General features: G+C 40.0%; 1 protein-coding gene across 3 annotated transcripts in view; it reads left to right on the top strand.

The window, feature by feature from the left end:
• The first annotated feature begins 11,647 nt into the window (after positions 1 to 11,647).
• EXOC2 (exocyst complex component 2) overlaps positions 11,648 to 18,573 on the top strand; it is a 133,666-nt gene continuing 126,740 nt past the window's right edge. Inside the window, exon 1 of one of the 3 annotated variants that reach the window (XM_065052522.1) lies at positions 11,648 to 11,830. The gene's annotated coding sequence lies outside the window, so the exon portion shown is untranslated. Of the gene's footprint in view, positions 11,831 to 12,183; positions 12,298 to 18,573 lie in introns of those variants that run through there. The other 2 variants (XM_065052523.1, XM_021293321.2) reach the window with 2 other exon arrangements.

Genomic DNA, 18,573 nt, shown 5'->3' with positions numbered 1-18,573 from the left:
ATTTATCAGGGATCAAGTGTTCACGTGGAAAGGAAATGAGGGTCTTTCTTCCTATAGGGAAGAAGTATCTTTTCATAAAAGCTGTGGCCTTAATTCGATAGAGCATCTTGGTTCAGGATGATGATTGAACATATACCCAGACTTACACACATGTTCAAGTTCTGTAAAAGTTGTCCAGACTCCCCAAAACACATAAATACTGCTGTGAACTGGTGCCTATCCCACTTAGCTGTCCACAGATCACTTCAGCAATATTAGATGTGCTATTTGGCATTCACAGCACGCAGCTCACCAGGAGACAGATGAGTAAACTCTCCCTTCACCACCTGAAGGATTTGTTTGCTTTGTGGTGACTGGCAGTAGTGTTGTGTGAAATACCACCAGGCAAATTCCATTTGATTAAATAATTATCGTGTATAACCAAAAAAATGTACCATTATGTGTGAAAACAAATTAAAACTCCCCAAATTCCCTCCACTTCCTTCCTTGCTCTATTAATTGCTCTTTCATAGGCAAACGACACAATCACTAACTTTAAACTAAAAAGGTTCCAGGGTAGGTATGGTACTTGGAACTTACTGTATTCTGTGCTGATTAAGACTTTTACACAGCTTATTCAAAACAGCTTCCCCAAGAAGAGGTGGAAAGTGCATCACTCAGTGGACCCCAAACAGTTTTCAGCATATCCAGTCCCACATAACTTTTCCAAGGGACAGGCTGGAACTGCAAGGAGATTGTTTCTGCCTCCTAAAGCAGATAATTAAGGTCTCTTTTTGTGGCCCAGTTTTTTCCAGGTTCTGTCTGGGCAGAATTCCCAGTGACTGTGGTGCAATTTGGACTGTTAAGAAGACTCACAGGGTGGCTTCCAGTTCTCTGAAGAGTGACAGACAATGAAAATGGTGTGTACCTCATGAATAGGATCAACCAGGTACAGGCAGAGCTGTTATTTAAATGGGTGCCTGGGAGTCAGGGCAGCACAGCTGGGCACCTCTGGCTGTGTGTGGTGACATGGGATCATGCCCACACAAGCACTGGAGTAAAAACATTATTAACACTCCCTGCTGATATCAGGATGGATACACAGAGAAATCTTGGCATCACAGAGGCTGGTGGAAGACCCACCATCTCTTGCCCACTTGGACTCATGGCTGCACTTGTTTTGTGTGCTCCTCTGCTAGCCACACTCTGTAAAGACAACCAAGGTAACTGGGTCTGGCTGGTGGGATGAGGGTCTCCTGTGATGCTGCAGTGCCACCCTCAGCTGACAGCTGCAAAATCAGTTGGACACAGTAAAACAGGAGGACATTCGTGGAGAAAGGTTGGCTGGATTCTTTAGGTGCGTGGTCTTTCTCTTTAAGTTTCTTTCTTTTTTAATTTCATTCAGGATGGAGGTCTGGCACAGATTCTTCTGTCCTCAATGGGAGCCCTTCCTCCAATTTGCAGAAAGAGATGCAGTATTGTCTTTTGTGCTTTTTAGTTTTTTATTTTCTCAAGTGCTTTGTCCAACTCAGTCCTCAGATTTCTTCCCTACACTACTTTGCCTGTAAAGGCTCTGCTAAAAGAAAAGTGTCTCATTCCTGATGCTGTGCAAATTTGCTTGATCGGGCAATATTTCTGGATTCAGGGCAGATTTACTCTGGAAGCGCTAGTCACTCCACCTTGGTTGGTATCTGTTAATGGTATCACTCCAGACAAGTCTGACCTGTTGAAATGTAATGTTTCTCATACTAGTTTCCCAAACTGGGGAGGTTGTTGCTATTTCAGGTGGTTTAAAAATATGTGCACAGTTTGTACTTTGAATGTTTAATAAGCTTAAAACATGAAGTATATAATGCAGCTTGAACTTTCTAGTGTTATTTCATCACCAAAAAAGCAAGGTCTTGAGGCTCAGCAATTGCCTTTGTCAGAATGTAAATTCCAGCATGTAATACCCAGGCTGTATGTTTCAGGAAATCAGTATTAACCTATTAGCATGCAGTTTTCCTTGGAGAAGAGCCATCTTCACACTGAGCCTGTATTCCTGCTTTAAACCTTCCTGTCACTGTTCCGTATCCACGACCCAGCCTAAGGCTGCCTTTGACGGTTCTCCAGCCATTTCCTGCATACTGCACTAGCACTAATTGAAAATTTGGGTGGCCTTGCTTATTTATTTTCCTGGAATGTAGTGGGTTATATTTTCATGGCACTTTCTCAGCAGTGCAAAGTTTCAATTTCAAAACCGTTGCAATATGAGGAAAAGTACCCCCTGAAATAAAAAAAAAAAAAAAAAAAACCCAAACCAAAACACACACACACACACAAAAACCCAGCATAACTTTGACTTTTTTTTTACAGTAGTTCTTTTGTAAAAATACATAATGGAAAAAAAAAGTCAGTGTTGCTTTTGTCTCTCAAGATCAGAGGCAAGAGCACCAATTTAAATATATGTACAAGATGTTCACATGCAGGCGCAATGAGGCATGAAACTTTAAATGTACAGATGCCATGGAAATGAAAAGATAATATAACATGTATTCTTTGCAAGTCTTGCAGAGTTCAATAGCTACATAATGTGTGTGGAGGGAAGAGAGAAGCAGCCCCCCTGCACTCTCTAGGAAAATTCCAACCACGTCTGGATGTGCTATTGGCGCTAGCACCGTACTTTGCCTCCCTGGATTTCTGCAGGAATGTAATTTCACAGCAGCCAGGGTTAGTGTGTCACTGGTACCTCTGTATTTGTAGGTGCATGTGATTGGGTATGAGGGTCTGCATTAGACTTCAAGTTTTGATCAATATTTTCTCTGGTCTCGACACAAAATTCCAAACCTACTTAATTTTTTTTCATTTCTTGCCTAATTGTTTTGTTTTATTGCTTGTGCGTGTGTATGTGTGTTTTAAAGGTTGGTGCAACCAAGTCATCATTAACCAATAGTACCCTGTTTGATCTTTTCCTAAAGATTACTCCATTTCCTTCTTCAAAAAGCCTAGATGTCCCCACTGGGGAAGTTCAGACTTGGAGCAGACCTCTCCAGCCTGTTCCAAATACTATTTCCAAACTCCCTCACTATACAGTTCTCATAGAGAAGGTTGATTTTGGCAGTCAAAAATGCCCCAAGCAGTCTATCAAAGTGTCTCTCACGTGTGTACACTGTGCCTCATGACAATTAAATGTGAATTCTGGTTCAACTGGATGTTACAAGTTCCCTGAAGTGTAATGCAAGTGATTAAAGGAACAATTCCCTTTAAATTTATGGCTGGTTAGCTTTGCCTTGTAAATGTGAGCAGTAATCAATCAGGAAAAATGGAAGATGGTGCTCCCCAGGCCCCATATCTCCCCACTGAGGGTTCTTACCCATTGTTGAGGATGCAGCCACACCACCTGCTTGGCACTTGGCACTGCTGAGTCACAGCACAGAGTTGCAGGGACACTACGGTGGGCACAAGGGGCCTTTTTAAAAGTGGGTTTACTGCCCATAGAGGAAATTCTTGTTGTATAACCACAGGAGCATAATGTGCTTTAGAAGATCTTTCCTCCAGGCTTTTCTTTTCTTTTCTTTTTTTAACTGCTGTTGAAGAGGGCACCAATGGGGTGTTGGGTTTTGGTGGTTATGTTCTGGAGGAGAGAGCAGATACTGTAGCTGCAGGTTGGACCTCTTATAATCCTGGACAATAGCAGTGATCACATTTGCAATTGACCATCAATGCTCTGATTTTGGTTTTGTATTTTTTTCTGCAAATATTCCTTTAAAGAAAACAGCAGAATTTCTGGTAGATCATGACTGATGTTGTCTTTAACTGCAAATAATAGCTTTGGGAAACGGAAAAGGGAAATAAAAATTATTTTAGCCAGTTTTCACATGTCATCTGTTGTTTTTTTGTTTTTTTTTTTTCCTGTTGCTAGAAATATCTGCACAACCCAAAAAATTGTCTAATCCTGCCATTTGTTCATAACTGAGTCATGACACAGATCCTAAGTGAGCAAATCCAAGGGTGTCACCATAGAAGGCTAGCAAGTACATAAAAAGAGCCAGATATAAGCCTGATACTGATCCTAATGGTTGCATGGGGCTATAAGGCATCTTATGAACTTACTCAGTACATCCTGCCTCATAAGGAACGACTGACTGCAGCACCAGGAATAGCATCATTCCTGTGTGTGCTTTATCTAGGCAGTTCTTCAAGGCTTCCAGTGAAAGAGGTTCAGTCTGTTTTCTATACCAGCATTTAATTGTCCCTGGTGTTACAGTTCTTCCTAACACTTCACCCAGGTGCTCTTTGCTGCAGTGTCTCCTATTTATGGTCATGTCCCTCTCAAGACATGGAAAACTGATGATTAACCAGTGCTGTCAGACTTTTATCAGGCTTTCAGAAGTGGGTGATGGGTGCCCAAAAGTTGGATCTGGATGTGCAAAATACAATAAATAATAATAACAAATAACAAGTAGAAACATGACAGAATGCTCATTATAACTGTATTCAGATATTGACCATAATGTATATTTTTAAATGTAGATCTTAAAGTAAGTTCTGAAAGTGTATCTGATGACCAGTCTCACTACCTCAATAGGGCAAGTCACACAAATAAAGTAAGTCAGGGTCTTAGATGTGGGCAGAACAGTATGGGGGCTGAATAAGACGGAGTCCGATAGGCTACAGAAGTGCATGCTTAATTTTAAGTATTAGAGTTTAGTTCTTTTGGTAAAGTGAATAATAGACATGAATGTGTTTTAAAGTTAATAGGAATGCATAAGTGCTTTCTTGGATCACAGCCAGAGTGCTCAGCACATTGCAGGGCTAAATACAGATTTAACAGTCTAAATTTAGGCTTCTATGTTTTAAAACACTGACCAACATTCTTTTCAGAGATTTCTGTGGAAATTGCTGTAGATCTGAAGTCAAGGCCAAGTACCTCTCTCACATAAATGTACTTCGGCATCTAAGAATAAGTGTCAATAAGAAACATTAAAGACTAGAACTGTAGTTCATTAGAATCAAATATTGTCAGGTATTTAATGGTTTTCAGATTAAGCTGTCTGATCTGGTACCTTTGATTGTACATTTAGGGCATAGATCAAAATCCACATATTAAAGTGAATTGCTTGTTTTATATATTAAAATATTTTTTGTCTCTAAAAGGAACTTCATAATTATATCTAATTGATGTAAAATGCAACCTCTTGCTAATAGCATGCAGTTGTGATACTAATTGGAACATAAACTCTCTAAAAAGTTTGGTTTTGAAAAAAAAAATTATACTTGGCTCAGATTGCATAGCTTAACCAAGTGTTTTTTGACATTCTTGTTTCCTTTTCCCCAGCCCTATTTTGTAATTTTCCCTTCCTTTTTCACCAGAATTAGAGATCAGGAGGATGGCAGGTAGAAGAGAGGAAAGGAGAGTCTGGGAAACTTAAGAAGAAAGAAAAAATACAGTCAAGAAGGAGTTTAGAAACAGCTGGAAACCTTATTTATAATATTAAATACAAAACCCACTGTATAATTTCCTTTAGAATACATATGGTTTTGCAAGTTTGTGGGTATGTGATACACTTACTGTATTATCAGACCTGACTATGTATTGTTATGTATCAATTGTCAAAAAACAGTCCCCCTTGTACTACATATTAAATAGTTCTAATGGCAAAACAGATCTGTCTCCAAAATGTGTGTACAGTAAAGTCATGTTCCTGCAAGAAGTTGCACATACACATCAAATTACAAGCTGATAGCTTGGGCAAGCAAACGCTGGTAGTGGCAAAACCCAGCCGACCTTGGGCTGCTCGTCACATCCCTCTACAGGCACGTGTTGCAGAGCCACTGAGTGGGGCAAGTGAAGGAAACAACTTGGTTCCATCAAAACTAGACTTGCTGATAATTAAATAAATAGTTCTCTGTTACTCTGGCTGATTTTCACTAGGATGCATAGGGAGGCCCTGGTTGCTCCTGGAACAGTGGTTTGCCCACTTCCAGCAGAGGGGAGCTGGTGTGTGCAGGCAGCGATGAACTGTCCCATGGTGGGTATAGTTCAGTTTGGAACAGAAGATCTGGTCTCTGCCCACACTCAATACAATTTCAGGAGTCTGTGAAAAAATATCAAATGAACAGCTTTTCCCTACTTATTCTTTAAAGCATGGAAATGAAAGCGGTCGTGCCAGAGCTTGGTCTCGTGGAAAAGAGGGGTGGAATTTCACCTGGAATTTCAGGGACAAAACCTGTCAAATGGTCTTTGAAGCGTTGCATTTGTTCGCTTGTTTGTTTGTTTTCCCTTTGAGAAAGAAATGTGGTAAAATTTGAAGTTCATTTCAATTTCAACTTTTTACCTCCTATCTATTGTTTTAAAACACACACAGTACATGAAGGTTGGTTCCAAGACATATTTAAACTGATGCAACTTAGTTGTGACACCCTTGACAGAGCTGTGGTACACAGCATTGAGTATTTTTAGCTGCACAAAGTAATTTAATAATTTGTTTTGTTGGTGCTGTTTAGAGAAATTATGCCTCTGGGTCAGTAGTGCACAGATTCCTTGGACAGGCCTTGAAAGGGAAGAATTAGCGTGGTGTTAGCCAAGAAAGTAAAACAGTGAGAGAATTTTATGTACTGTTGGAAATGGTTTAAAGTGCAAAAGACTTTATTTTTTGTTTGATGTGGAAAAAGTGACTGTACAAGTTCTGGAAGAAAACTCAAAAAATTGTGTGCATTAATTTATATGTTGTTTCTCTTGAAGCATACCAGAAATCATCTGAGGAAAAACACTGATCAGTAAGCTGTTTCTTTCTCTCTCGCCTTTCAGCTAAGATAAATACATTTCACTTAATAATGAAGGTTTCTGGCTTAAACTCCTGGATAATGGTTAAAATGCTGCCAAGGTCAAATAGCCTTTTTCTGTACTTATTTATTTCAAAAAGAAATAGAAGCATAAGATTTAAGTAGATCACTTTCTGGATGTTAGTTTGCCAACACAGATCCAGGTGATTTTCAGTTTAGGAGGAAGCAGAAAGCAGCTGGTCTTGGATGCATACTACAACACAGGACATCTGCCTGGAAATTGAAATATCTGTATGAATTTTTCATAAAATCTATGGCTGCCACTAGAAGCCAACAGGAATGTTCCATCAATGGATCAAGAAAGGAAAAGGAAGTGAAACCAATGAGGTGAATAAAGGTCGTACAAGGATTATATCTTTGTTAGAGTAGTCAAGGACAGGTTTGGCTTCTTGGCTCTGCTCCTAGTTCTACTGTCATGGCTTCAGTGGCTTACTGATCTCCAGTTCAGAAGCCACCTCTCATGGTCATGGAAGCAGCCCTCTTAATTACAATCAAGCTTAAAGTTAAGTACAGATAGAAAAAAGAAGGAGCTGGTGAGTTATAGATCAGGTTACTTCAGTTTGTAGAAATTATCGAGCAAACCATGTGTAAGCATAGAAGACAGACAGGCAAGTAACAATGAACATGGATTTGTGAAGAACAAATCTTGGTAGATCAATCTGATTTCCTTTTACAATAAGGTAATACGTATTATACAAAGGAGAGGAGTACTAAAAAGTCATGTATTTTCATTTCAGTAACGCTTTTGGCAACTTTTTCAAAAATAAGCAAAGACAATATGGTTCAGATTGAAAATCCCATGTGGTCAGAAAAAACAGGGCTGAAGAAGAATTTAGCAAAATGGGGCTACCATCAAAATGGAGAGATGTACTGAAAGAGATTTCTCAAGGATCCGTCCTCTATCTGATACTACTTATAAAACATGTGAGGAACAGAACAGAGACTAGGTTTGTTACATTTGGAGAGGACGTGAAGAAGAGAGCAGCTAGAAGTGTGTTACAGAATACAATTAGAATTCAGAGGGATTTTGTCAAACTGGAGATTGTTTTTTAAGAAAAACACAAAATATAGTATTCAATATGTGCAAGCGTAGTCTATTAGACATAGCATCATCAGTTCCCCAGATACAGGAAGGGGAAAAGTAAACAGGATTACAGATGCATAGAAAAAACGTAGAGTGAATCACAGGCTAAACACGAGTCAATGCTTTTATACTGTTGTAAAAAGGCAAATGCCATATGAAGGCAATAGAAACAGGAAGACAGCCTGTAAAGTAGGCATAGCAATTATTTTGTTCTGCTAACACATGATACGACTTCCATTTTAGTTTTTGCCTTTTTAAAAAACTGTTTTTCAGCTGGAGCATGCTTGGCTTGGGGCACTGCACTTCCAGAATGACATTCAGTGACTTGAGAAGAGTACAGCAGAGATCAGGATTGATTATCAGTCCAGAAAACAATAAGTATCAGGATACTAATGGAACTGTTTGGATTAATGAGGAAATTAACATATAGGGTGCAGAGTCTTTAAATATGTAAAAGACAGCTACAGGGAGGAAGCAAACAGTCCATTCTCTGAGGTCAGTAAAGACAGACCTTTCACTAACAGACTGAAATTGCAGCAGGGGACATATTCAGAGCACACATCAGAAAAAAGACCTTTAGTGATAAGGGTAGGGAAACACTGGAAAAGATTGCCTGAGGAGATGGAAAAGCACCATACTGGGAAGACTTTAAGAACAAGATTGAAAAAACAGTTATGTTATAACAAAGGAATAGTTGATCCTATCTTGGGGCAAGGGAAAGGATCAGAAAGGGTGATTTCCTAAGGTCATTTTCAGCCTTCTGCTTCTTTGCTTTTCTCTCTTCCTTTCCCTGGTTATAATATTCACCTCCCAAATTCAAACAGAAGTAGGGAGAGATCTGCTTTGGACACTGACATATCAAAAAAGTAAGGTGATAGCTGTAAGCTTGAAGGCATTCAGAAAAGACAACAGTTCTGGAGAGGCAGTTATACAGTGTAGAATCAAAGTTAATCCATGCAGTTTATCAAGAGAAGGTGAAGGAGTAAATCTGCTGTATTTTACAAACATCTTCAAAAGGAAGATTTTTAACAAGAAGCAGGCTTGCAGTGGGCAGATGCTGCAGCGAGATGAATGTATCTTTCCAAACAACATTTGTATTTCTATCAGTTAATTTTTACATGTTAGGGTAGCATGGTATGTGTTAGGGTAACCACTGAGAAATCTTCAAAAGCACAGTGATGGGTTTGCCATTTCTCCAATGCTCTAAAATAAAATGAAGTTGTCTTCCTAAGAACAACTACAAAAAGATCTTGGTGTGGGAACGGCTGGAGGAAATTATTCTACAGCTTTCAATATTCAGGGTAGACAAGATGATCATAATAGTCTCTCTTGGCTTTCATATCTGTTTACCCAACTTTGTAGAGAGATGTAATGCTTACAGATCACTGTCAAATCTGCATAAATGAATTAGAAAAAGGCATGAATGAGCAATTACTCTTGTGACCTCTATGAGGTATAATACTTACTATTTACCAGGTCATTATATTGCAACTTGTCATTTCTTTCCTCAGTTTTAAAAGCAAAGATTAATCTCTTTAACAGCATCTGGAGTTTCATGGAGTAATATATTTATATTAGCAGCATTATATATGACAGCAAATATATACTATATATTATGGTATATACATTGCAAGCTATATATATGAGATAGATATATGTATATTAACAGCACTAGTTTTCCTCCTTTTGTTCTAAAGAGAAGTGTAGGGTGGTGTTTCTTTTCTCCAGTGGGTCAAACCTACAGTTAGTCACCGTCAGCTTTGTTCTAGAGTCACTGAAGGGGTAGGTGATGGTTACCACATGGTCACCACACACCAGCTCGGAAAACCACCCACAGTAGATTCAACAAAGTGCAGCATACAGGAATCTCTTCATCTACAATATTATCCAGGGCCCCTGCAGATCATAAAAGTCCTGGATGTGGCTCTTGGCAATAGGAGGATTTGCCTGTGTGGATGCTCATGATGAACCTACATACACCATTTATAAAATTTCTGTCATTGCAGACTTCGGTCTGGTTGTACTGTTCCGACAGGTTCCCCAGGACCAAGATCTGGATAAAGCCACTGCTGAGCAGCTGTTTAGAAACAGCAGGTTAAAATCTCTAAAAACGGGGGGATAGGTAATACTTCCAGAAGCAAAAGGCCTCACAGATTTTTCTCACTTCAGCTAATATTGGAGGGGGGGCAGGGGGGAGGTGTCTCCTCAAGTTCAGGCTCCCTCTTCTTGATGATTCATCTCCTTAGGGCATTTGCACTTACAACAGAAACGAAGATGCAGCCAACTCCACAACAAGACTTCAGTCTGGCACTGAAGTTTGTCACTTCAACTAAAATTAAATTCATGCTTGTTTATTACAAAATCTTCTGGGTAGACAGTTCCCTTTATGGACCTCACTACAGTCCATGGGGTTTTGGGGCACTGGTACCCACTCCCAGAGGGCACCAGGCAGGCCGGGGATCCAGGTATGTAGTGTGCTGGATGTGGCCCTCTTTATCAACCAAAACTTCCAAAACAGGTGTTTTATTTGGTACATTCAATGACAGGCTTTTAATAAGAAAATGCAAACAAGATGTCATAGAGGAAAAACATAATTTTGAAATGGGTGGCAAATAGTTACACTTTTTTTTAATGTCATGCCAAATTTGCTTTTGTTGGGGGACTGAAGAGCTCTCTTTCTGCACCGGATATTAGCAGACAACTGCAGAGTCATCAGTAAAAACTTTGGAGGCAACTAGAGAAAAGACAGGTACTGGATGGTCTCATTTTTTTCCCCAGAGACATGCTGTGTAATGTTTTACAGAGCCTAGAAGAAAGAGTCACAAAAGTGCTGTTATTCATGTGACAAGATATTACAGCCTACTAATTTAACTTGGATGTCTTTAACCTCTGAAAAAAAAAAAAAAGTGAGGAAAAATATGTTTCTTGGCCATAATGCTTCTTATGGTGCTTAAGTTCTTTGAGGTTTTAGGAAAGGTAATTTGTTTTCCCACTAGTGTCCAGCTCTAAGCCTCGTTTTGCAAAACTGAGGAATTGGTTCTTTCCTCTGTTTTCTCTCTCGACACTTTTCCTCTCCTTCCCACAAAGATTTTGCCTGAACTTGACTTTTGCAACTGCATTTCCAACAATCCCAGCAAAAAGGGAGAGAGGAGATCTCCTGACCCTTTTGAAAACGAAAAACAGTCTTTGTTCAGAGGGCCCCTAGGTAGAGAGCCAGTTTGGTTTAAGAAACATTTTTACTTTTTTCACCGGAAAATGAGAACCGATGCGCATTACTGATTGCTGAGAGCACGTGCCTGGGCCTTTCTCCATCACCCTTCCTTTCTCCACCTATGGAGGTGGCACCCCCAGGCTCTCCCCTTCCACCACAGCACAGAGGATCCCCCGCTGCCGCTGGATGAGCTTCAGCCTGCTGGGACCTCAGTAGAGTGCTCAACAATGGGTTTCTTAACATTATTATAGTTGTTGTTGTTGTTGTTATTATGCTTGTGGTTGTCCATATTGTTAATTTTATTTTATTTTATTCTAGTTTATTTTATTCTGGTTTGTTTTAGTTTAGTTTTATTTTTATTTGTAGTAGTGCTTTCCCTTGCTCCTCTTCCACTAGGGGACCTGACCTCGGTACTCTCAGCACCTTTATCAGCGCCCCTTCAAGGGCGAGATGGATGGACCGGGAGGGAGCAGGCACGCAGGGCGGTGCCCGTAAGGGGGCGGTGCCCGTAAGGGGGCGGTGCCCGTAAGGGGGCGGTGCCCGTAAGGGGGCGGTGCCCGTAAGGGGGCGGTGCCCGTAAGGGGGCGGTGGCTTTTCCCTTCCCCCTCGATCGCTCCGTGTGCCATCGATTTTCTCGGGCAGCGGCTGGAGGTGCCTGTACCCGCCGGACGCGGAGGCGCTGCTGGGAGCGCAGCTGCCTTAGGTACCGGATACGGACTCGGCGGCGGCCGGTGAGTGACAGTGTCTGGCCTCCCGCCCCGCTCTTCCTTCGCCGGGCTCTGCGGAGCCGACTCGCAGCGGGGCAGCTCCGGCTCCTTCCCCCTCCTCCCTTCAGCCTCACCCCTCCTTCCTCTCCCGCTCCCCGCGGAGGTCGAGGCCCTCGCCCACCGGGCGGGGTCGAGTGTCGCGTCCCAGGCCCCGCCCCCGCCCGGGGAGCTGCGGGGGGAGCGGGGCCGGGACTGTCGTTAACGGCCGTTGGGGCCAGGGGGAGCGGCGCTGGTGTCTTGCGCATCGCGGCCCCTCCTCAGCCTCCCTGGAGGCACCTGCTGGCCCCGCCCCGCGCGGGGCCGCCCCGGTACCGCCCCGTCACCGCCGGCACGGGTCGTCTCCCACCCCCGCTCGTCTCCCGAGGCCAGAGGCTGGGGCAGGACGGCGGATGGGCGCCAGGCCCCGCCGATCCGTTTGTCGAGAGAAGGAGGTGGTGACTTCCCGGCTGCTCGTTTTCCCTCCTCCCCCAGCCCCACGACGGCAGACGGGACGCGGGTTGGGGAGGGGCGATACAGGGTGTCCTGTCGGCGGATGGGAGTTTGCTGGATGGGGGTGGCCCTGAGAGGTTGCGCTGGGCCGTGGGTGCGCTTGTGAGGGAGCCATTGTGAAGCTGGCCCTGCGAGGCAGCGGGCGGGGCGGAGATTCAGTGGCTTTTGCTTTTGTTTCTCATCGCTGACAGCGATGTGTTCAGACCTCCCTGGCTGCTGGTTCTGTGATGAGACAAGGCTGGTCTAGAACGGTCTTAAATCTCAATGAAGTGTCTATGTGTGTGTGGCGGGGCGGGGGCGTAAAGGAAATTAGCAGGGCAGAGGGGAGTTCGGACCACTGAAGAGCTGGTTGCTTGCAGGTCTGATTTTTTAATTTCGTATTTGGTGGTACTTTAACATTTCAGAAATAACTGCCCCAAATGAGAGTGTACTTAAGCAAGTATGATAAAATACTACGATAATAAGGAATATGAGGAGAATCTTTTGTACTTTGAGGGTGCCAGAGCACTGGAACAGGCTGCCCAGAGAGGTTGTGGAGTCTTCTTCTCTGAAGACATTCAAGACCTGCCTGGACACATTCATGTGTGATCTGCTCTGGGTGAACCTGCTTTAGCTGGTGGGTTGGACTAGGTGATCTCCAGAGGTCCCTTCCAACACCAACCATTCTGTGATTCTGTGAATGTGGAACAAATAACATATACTGGTTTGAGGTGATTGCTTTCATTGATACCCAACTGGAAGTGTTGTGCTACCTCTGTATTTTTATCTTTTACTTTCCACCCAGTTCTACATTTCTTCCTCATTTGGACTGTGTTGCAGTCCTGGAGAGTCCTGATCTGGTTGACCAAACATCATTCCTCCTTGCCTGTTCAGTATCTTAATTAGCAACCTGAAAAGGCTCTTATCAAGGGGAGTAGCTGTTCAAAGATGGGGATAATCGTTATTTCCAAAGTGGAGTTTCTCATTATGTTCAGTTTTACTGGTTTTCAAAATAGCATTCCTTCTACACTTCCAGCTTTTCCTTCTTCTTCCTTATCCTGCCTCCCCACCCCCACCGCTGCTTTTTCTATTTCCTGCAGTTTGCGCGCCCATTGTGGATTAACAGCTTCCAGCCATATACTTTATAAAGTTTTGACTTGAAAGCTGGCGAAGTATTAAGCCATTTTAGCTCTGACAGAAAGTCAGATTAAATCTAAATTACAAATATTCTTAAAAATTTAGTCTGAAATCATAATCTCACTTCAGTTTTCGAGGCTTTCTGATCATTCTTAAAATAAGTAAACAGTCTGTTTTCACCTTTAGTGAATTTGAACATATTTCATTACTGTAAATTTTGTTTTGTTTTTGCTTTTGGTAAAGTTGTCAAAACAGTTAAAAGGCTTCTATTTGTGTGGTTTTTTTAATGTAAACTGCAAATAAACAAATTTGTGGCTTAGCAAAACAGGTCTGTTTTCTTACTTTACGTGTTGTTCACCTGAAGAAGTAAAGCTCTGTAATTCTTGGTTCCCTGTTTCTATAGTGTCTATCACGGCTTGCATAGAGCCAGCAAGAAGTAGCAAAAGGCATGTCCTGCTGCTGATTTCTTTCCTGTGGATAGCTTAGTTTACAATTTTTGTGGTTTATGTCCACTCTTAGATAACAGTGTGTTTGCTTAGGTGGGATTTCTGCTGTCTTAAACATAACTTAAAACAGGATGCAATTATTTTAATGATACTGGTGTTACTTATCTTAGTGAAAATATGATTAATTTATATTGTAATGGTAAGGTGCTTTTCTGATGTAGAAAATGTAAGTTTTTTTTAGTGTGCATCAGAGGTGAAATTATTTAATTATAAGCATATTACAGATTAGACTTGTACTTTTTTTTTAAACAAAATATAAAGTATTGTGTTTTCATGGCCATCGTTCAATAAATGACAATATTTTTACAGACTTGATAGGTTTTTTAAAATACTGTAATTGCTTTATCAGATATTATTGATTAAGAACAATCTAAAAGACATTTTTTAGAATTCATTTGAAAATCTCTTAATGTTCTAGGTTATGAACTTATGTATTTTACTTTAAAGACTTTTTTTTTTAAGACCTTGCCCTTTGAGCATTGGATATTGTGCAGAGAAATTGCTTTATCTTCACTGTTCACTAAGTATTTTTGAACCTGTAGTATTCAGGTTCTTTCTAAATTGTAGGATTTCTTGTGAATGAGCAGAGTTGGGTTTTTTATCCTAGCTGTTGAAAGCACTTCAGACAAAAATGGACAATAAAGTTGTTAAAATATGTAATCCACCAATTGTTTTCCCACGGTCCTACTAAAAAGAAACTATATCCACTCTGTTTTTTATTATGCTACTCAGCACAGTGAAGGTGGACTAAGGCAAAATAAGTGGGTTGACTAGAAAGGCAGAGGCCACCAACCTCTTTAAGTGATGAAAACTTTTGGATATGTTATGCTAAACCGTGCTTCATCAATTTATTTCAATGTATTGTTCTGTTTAGCTGTAAATCCGGTAAGTCTTAAGCACGGTACTTAAAACTAAACATCAGTATTGAGTTGTTTTAATTTTGTTTATTCTGTGCTTTTCTGCTTTCCCTTAAAAGAAAAAAAAATAAAGTAACATCTTGATAGGATGGTGTTGGAAGGCTAAATAGAAAAGGTGCTCTTACAATCATGGATTCTGACTTCAGAAAGTATCCATGAAATATCCATCTATGGTTACAGTTTTGTCCTGTGCTCCAGGTCAAAACAGCATCTGAAGCACAGACAGACATCACCTGCATGGGTTCTGGACGGCTGTACATCACTACTCAGTTATGCAAACAGGCAGAGAAAGTCTTCCACTGGAGTGGTCGGTAGTACTTCATTGTACAGTGAAGGACTGGAAAATACTACTCAAATGACCGTACATGTTGCAGTGAACTTATTTTCTGTGTGGGCTTTTCAGTAAGAGTGGAATCTGCTGCTGTACTTAAAAGTACACTGAAGGTTCAAAATCCAAAACCGGCTAAGTTCATATCTTTTAGCTGAAGTCAGATGTTGGCTCTTCATCTTAACTTTGACCTTATGTGTCTTGGACCACCTACATTCGGTAACTCTGTGCTGTGCAATGTTGTCTTTCAAATTACTTTTCCCAGGGGAGAAATATGGTGCTTAGTAATGGGGGAAATCTTGTTTGTAAAAGTGCTGGTAGAATGAGGGATCTTTAGACAGCGCATGCATAACACAGTCATGTCAAATTGATGTTTCATCTTCTGCACTGAACATGAAAGCAAAGGTCTGTGTTTACAGCTGGCAGCATATCAATTTAAAAATAAAGCTGATTTAAATTTTTGTACTTTAACATGAAAATTATTTTTTTAGTATTTGTGTCAGTGTTTCAGGGAAGTCCCTGAAAATAAGGATTAATTATGTGATCGGTATGTTATGCGCTCTGCATAGGGAAAGATAAGCTAATAATTTCATATTCTGCACAACAATGAATCAAACACCTTCCCTCTCTCCTACAGAGAAATTGTTTGTAATTGGATTTTTTTGTATTATTTTGGAAGTATTTAGTGTTTTTCTTCAAAAGGAAATTGATCTGTGTAGAAGTATGATCTGCAGACAGTATGTTCAGCGGTTTCAGTAGAAAATATGATTGCATACAGTGATGGGTGTGAAAGCCTGTGTTTCCATTCTAATTTTGTTTTGTTTCTAAGGAAAACAAATTTTCTGAAACACAAAGCTCTTAATGGGCCTGGTTTTCTCTTGGCCTTAAGGGAACTACAGATTCCAAGATTTTCAGTTTAATTCTCAAAAGCAGACCTTGGGCTATATTGTGCAGAAGCCAGTGTGAACTCTGGCGGTGTAAAAGTGTCTGTGGATCAGATTACAATATAAATTTTTAGATATATTTAGATTTGTATTTTTTCTTTCACTTCATGGATAACCCAGAAGCAATGTACCCTGTATTTGTAACCCTGTATTTGCAAGTTAATAAAAAAGCCTGTAGTAGTTAAAGATTTAGGGCTATGCTGGGCTAAAGTTCCTTTTTAAATGCCCACTTTTATATTGGGGACAAACTAAACTTTTTTTATTATTACTTTTCAAGATCATCTTAAAATGTTTTAATTAGAAAAGTGATTACCTTAAATTTTTTCTTTAAGAATTCTGTGCCTCTTGTCTCCATTTCAATCTCACTGTTTTGTTTTGTTTTTTTAAAAAAATTTCTGCTTTGCTTCTTGCTTGAAAACTGACCATTTAATTTTTGGCAAAAAGTGAAGGAGCTATGTATATAGCTGATGGGATTTTCTTCTGTTTCATTTTCATCAGCATAGAAAGCAAGGGAGCTTCTTTTTCTCACAGGACTTCACTACTCTGAAAGTGTGATAATTCCATACAGGACATGGGATTTTAGATGGATGAGTGGAAATGAAGACTGAAAGTATGTAAGGCAGAAGCAGGCTGAAATATGACAGAAAAATACCTGTGCATACAGGTTCTCACAGTGAAATACTTGAGTATGTGTTTGATGATATGAATAGAGAAAGATGCTGTAGTGTGTGGCTTGAGTACTTCCCAGAGCAGGGGGCAGAAAGTTGTGTTTCGGAGAGAACATGAAAAATACAGGAGTGTCAGTAACACAAGTGCATGTCTCATCTTTTAAATATTTTTGAAACAAAAGGAACCACTGAAGTCACACAGCAAATATTAAACTTAGTGTTGCAGTCCTACCTACAAGCACCTAAGTTAAAACTTCAACCATGTGATCTGTGTAATTACAGTGGTTATATAATGTTTTTATAAAGAATAATGTGTATAGTTACAGGGCTTAGAAAAAAATAATTATGGTTCTGTAGGAAAAAAAAATTCCATCCCATTGGAATTTATTTAGTTTATTTTTATAAACTTCTGGATCTTTCTGAATGCATTTGCATAAACGTATTTGAAAGGTTTTGATGCTTGAATTATTGTTTTCGAATTTCAGCCTGTGAACAACATGAGACAGAGAGATGATGAGGGTATTAAGATTCTTTACCATCTTCTTAATATCTTAAATAGTGCACAGAAATTTATGGATAACTTTAGAACAACAGAGGGATGAACCATTTAATTGGTGGACAGTAAGGAAAATGACTTCTAGATGAAGCAAATTTTGCTGGGTGTTGGAGGTAGAAGCAGATGTAGGAAAGCATGTGCTCTGTGAGAATTTAGAAATTAATGGGAGATTTATGGCCATCTGTGATATGGTTTTGTGTAAAGCTGAGTTGACTTTTTTCTCTATATATGTTTATATAGAGATGTTTAAGGCTTTTCTTCACAACGTTGCTAGATTATAGCGATGTGTCACATAATAAATACAGAAGCTTTTAACCAAGTAGATGACTTAATATCTGGGGAGTTGTAATGAAATTTATAATGAAAATAGTGGAAATTTCGGGGAGAAACATCTGTGTACAGACTCTCTTAAATTACGTTTTCTTCTACATTATCGCTCCTTTCTAGCCAGTTCAGTACGAACAGAACAGATGTTCAGAAAACTTAAACTGGTTTGACTCAAGTCTTGGTACTGAATAGGTGCTGTAACATTGAATATTCTTGCAAAATTGTTCATTCAAGAACTGATATAAACCAGCATGTAGACCATATTAATAAATTGGAGGAATGATTTATTTTCAGTGTGAAGTTATGGAACTTTAAAGGTAACTTTTAAAAAAATGTATTGGATAAGGTGAAACACATTTAGGAATTTTTTCGTGAGGATTTCCCCAGCAAAATGTCCTAATCCAAGTTTATAGGGCTAATATTGATGTTTGGATTATTGTGATATTGATAGTTTTGTGTAATAGTGGCACTTGGAGATTGTCATTGTCCCTTAGGTAAATAGATTTTGAGCTGAGGTGAAAATGTGACAGTGTGTTTCTCGGCTGTTCAGACTGTGTAGGTGGATTAAATTAAATTCATGTGCTGGTGAGTTTGATGGAGGAGGTATGTGTGTTCATGGTAGCAGACTGGAGGGAAAGGGTTTTGTTTTTTTTTTGAAATAGATTGACTAAAATAGATTTTTAAATTCTTGAAACGTTTTATTCAGCTTTTTCTGTTTGAATAGGTGATAAAATTGGCAGATGAAATGCTTTTCTGAACTAAAGGAACCAAAGAATTCCCCACACAAGTCCAAATTTAAAACTCTGTTCATCTGTATTATAGATTAATGTTCTTTTAAATCTATTTTTAGAGGCTT

Source organism: Columba livia, chromosome 2, assembly GCF_036013475.1.
Source record: "Columba livia isolate bColLiv1 breed racing homer chromosome 2, bColLiv1.pat.W.v2, whole genome shotgun sequence".
NCBI classification, from domain to species: Eukaryota; Metazoa; Chordata; class Aves; order Columbiformes; family Columbidae; genus Columba; species Columba livia.
This window is presented reverse-complemented; position numbering and strand designations above follow the sequence as displayed.